Source organism: Myotis davidii, unplaced genomic scaffold (genome assembly GCF_000327345.1).
Source record: "Myotis davidii unplaced genomic scaffold, ASM32734v1 scaffold438, whole genome shotgun sequence".
In the NCBI taxonomy this organism is placed as follows: domain Eukaryota; kingdom Metazoa; phylum Chordata; class Mammalia; order Chiroptera; family Vespertilionidae; genus Myotis; species Myotis davidii.
The window spans coordinates 2,167,094-2,170,647 of record NW_006290031.1 but is presented as its reverse complement, the minus strand read 5'-3'; the positions used below and the strand labels follow the sequence as shown (position 1 = coordinate 2,170,647).

General features: G+C 42.2%; 1 long non-coding RNA gene across 1 annotated transcript in view; it reads left to right on the top strand.

Moving 5' to 3' along the window:
* The window catches only part of LOC107182929, an 8,984-nt gene that overhangs the window by 2,302 nt on the left and 3,128 nt on the right, over positions 1-3,554 (top strand). The window lies entirely within an intron of this gene.

The following is a 3,554-nucleotide window of genomic DNA, read 5'->3' as shown; positions in this document are numbered from 1 at the left end:
GCATAGAGGCCTAACCAATGGACACGGACATTGGGGGGGTGGGGTGGGTGGAGGGTGATGTGGGGACAGGGACACACATGTTATATCTTAATCAATAAAAAATATATTAAAAAAATTATATGTGTTTTCCAATGGTCTTAGGCGACCCCTGTGAAAGGGTCGTTTGACCCCCAAGGGGTTGCGACCCACAGGTTGAGAACCGCTGTACTAGGGAGAATGGAATTAGTTTCTGTAGCGTCATGTACATTTATGTAGCGAGCACACATACACATTTTCAATAGAACATATACATATATGAGCAAAAAAAAAGAGCATTGCTATCAGAAACTCAGTAACAATTCTCTATATCCCAACACCTTCCTGGAAAGTTAAAGTTATTTAGAGTCACACAGTTTCTTGATGATGAATCTAGAATTAGGACTAAGCATTAAAAACTTTAAATTGATGCTATGTCAAACCTTCAAATCAGTATTTTTGTAATAGAAGGTATAACAAATCCAGTTAATTTTTCAAATAAGCCAAGCAATGACTTATTTGTCAAATTAAATAGCCAAGATAAACAATTTTTATCAAATTAAATAGCAAAGATTTTTGTAAAAAGTACTGTCATTCCTAATTAACACTAATGTATCTTGATATTCTCATTACTACTTGGCTTATATCTGGCTGGATTTTAAGTAGCACATTTATAACTATGGATTCGTTATGGCTATTTTACCCACTCACCTGGCAGAAGGCTCTAACCCAGGATTACCACCCGTGTGGCTTTTCCTCCCCATGCAGCAGCCTCAGGGGCGAGTTCCTTCTTTTCTTGCGCCTTTCGGCCCCGTGCCAGCTTCACTGTTTGAACTGCTGAACTTTTTTTCATATCAGATGCTTGTGATCATATCTTTGCCTCTACTAGTCCCAAGTCCCAAATTTTGACACAGGAAATCATACAATATTATACCAACCACTTTACAATTGCTAAACCAGATTTAACATATTTATGATTTCTGGTAGACACTTCATAGTTCCCCCCCCTTTATTAAGATATTACAAATGTGTCCTTATCCCCCCAATGTCCTCTCATCCCCCCAATCCTTCCCTCACCCTCACCCCGTGTTGTCCACATCCATCGTTCATCGCTTCATAGTTTTTTGGTGCATTTTTTACCACCCATTACAGAAAAAAACTACCAAATCCCACTATATATGAAGTTGCTTTTCTTATACCAAGTTTTCTCTGTAATGCATATTAGATGACCAAAAGGGCATTTTGGCTTAATCAGAAAAGGTAAAAAGGAGATAAAAAGGGCTCACAGTTCAGAGTTGTTATAATAGGGTTGGTGAATGAAAAAGTGGAAGTAGAATTTTTCAAATCATAATTTACATTAGGATTAGGCTGCTTTTCTTCTCTGCACCTGTATTTCCCATCAAGAACATGACCCTTCAACCGAGAAGGACACACTAATGGGTAATGAGTAATACCAGTGTGGAGGGTACTGGTAGAAGTTACATGAAGTCCAGGATGGGGCCCAAGTGAACTCCATCCCAGGGCATCAGAGAATGGGAAAGGTGACTGCTCAGTCCCTGTCGGCAAATAGGAGAGAGGTCAAAGGTGTGGCTTCTGTGGCCCCGGAGACGCCGCATGACGAGTAGAAGGCGTCTGGTGTGGGAGAGGCCGGGGGTGAAACCTCAGAGCCACTTTCCTGCTTTTGACCCAGAGCAAGTTGGTTAACTTCCGTCATACCTTCTATCTTAGGAAATGGAATAATGTCCCCCTCACAGGGGTGTTGTATTCTATGAGCTAACAAATGCAAAATGTTAGCGCAATGCCTATGTATGTGTGATAGGTGCTCAATAAACAGGCATCATTAATACAGATCAGCATGTTTACTGTAGACCCAGGGATGGAGTCTCCATGGATGCTTTTAGTTATTTATAGAAACGTGATTATAGCTTCTCTCCTCTTTCTAGATCAGTGGTTCTCAACCTTGGCTGCAAATTAGAATCACCTGGGAATCTTTTTAAAATCCTGATTGCTGGGCCTTATCCTCCGGAAATTCTGTTTCTTTGTTACTAATGTTGTGGCCTCACCCCATAACAAAGAAACAGAATTTCCGGAGAATGAGGCCCAGAAATCAGGAATTTAAAAAAATTCCCAGGCGATTCTAATGTGCAGCCAAGGTTGAGAACCATTGTTCAAGATGAAAGGAGATGCTAGTCTCATGTTATTAATCTTCACAGATGTAAGTGCTAACAGATTTCCTTATATATCACATTATGCTCTAATGACTTTTTTATTCTTTCAAAAAAGGGTGAAAATAATGAAAATTTCCATGATGCCATATTAAAGGGCTTAAAGGGCTTTAAAAGGAACAAGCACTAAATACTAGGAACTCTGTTGAGGGCTAAGGTTACAGAGACGCAAGTCCTCCTCTCGCAGAGCCTGCGGCTGCTGGGGTAGAGAGGACCTTAAAGGAAAAGCTCAGAGTTAGTGACAAATCCTGGTAAGCGCCGTGGAGAAACCCTATAGCACACTCTGCGAGCAACACGGCAGCCCTCACCTAGACTGAGTGGCAGCTGAAGAATGTGCACACGTCGAGGTGTGAACACAGCCCTGTGTGGGGAGAGGAGGACGTGGTGATGGAAGGAAAAGGCAATGTCAGGGAGAGGGCAAGAGAGGAGGGGTGAGGGGGAGCCAGCCCAGCACGCAAGGCCCAGGGCCAGCTCTGCGCCACAGCCTCAACTCTCAGCGCCAGCCAAAGACCCCACAACATCCTGGCTCATCTGCATCAGCCCTAAACTTCCCACTGCTGGCTGAATATCAACACACAAACGTTTCCGTGTCACCTCCAACTCAAGGCGCTATCTTTTATTTGAACCACGCAGGTCTCCCAGCTTGCTGTCCAGAGCACACCTGTCTGCCCCATTCCCACCAGGAGCGAGAACAGCAGCAAAGTCCGCAGTCCCAAGAGCCCACGCGGCACAGCCTCAGAACCAAGTCCATCTGATCAAAACCCCCCACACCTCCCAAACCCTTATCGTCAGCATTCGATAAATCCTGGAAATCATGTCAGTGAGAAACAGAATCACTAGTTACATATTAAAATACACGACAGCATCATTTTAGAACACATAATTTATTACATTTACGAGTTCAGAATAAAATGGATACTTGGGAACCTTAAAAATGAGTTAGAAGTAACAATCTGATGTAAAATTCTCAAATCTTGGAAACGGAAATATTAACATTTTAGTATATTCGTAAAATCTCTTTCTCATGATTAGCATAGTCTAGAACAGTGATGGCAAACCTTTTGAGCTCGGCGTGTCAGCATTTTGAAAAACCCTAACTTAACTCTGGTGCTGTGTCACATACAGAAATTTTTGATATTTGCAACCATGGTAAAACAAAGATGTCTATTTTTGATATTTATTTTATATATTTAAATGCCATTTAACAAAGAAAAATCAACCACAAAAATGAGTTTGCATGTCACCTCTGACAAGCGTGTCATAGGTTCGCCACCACTGTACAGAATTGCTAGGAGCGCCCCTCCCCCCCACCCC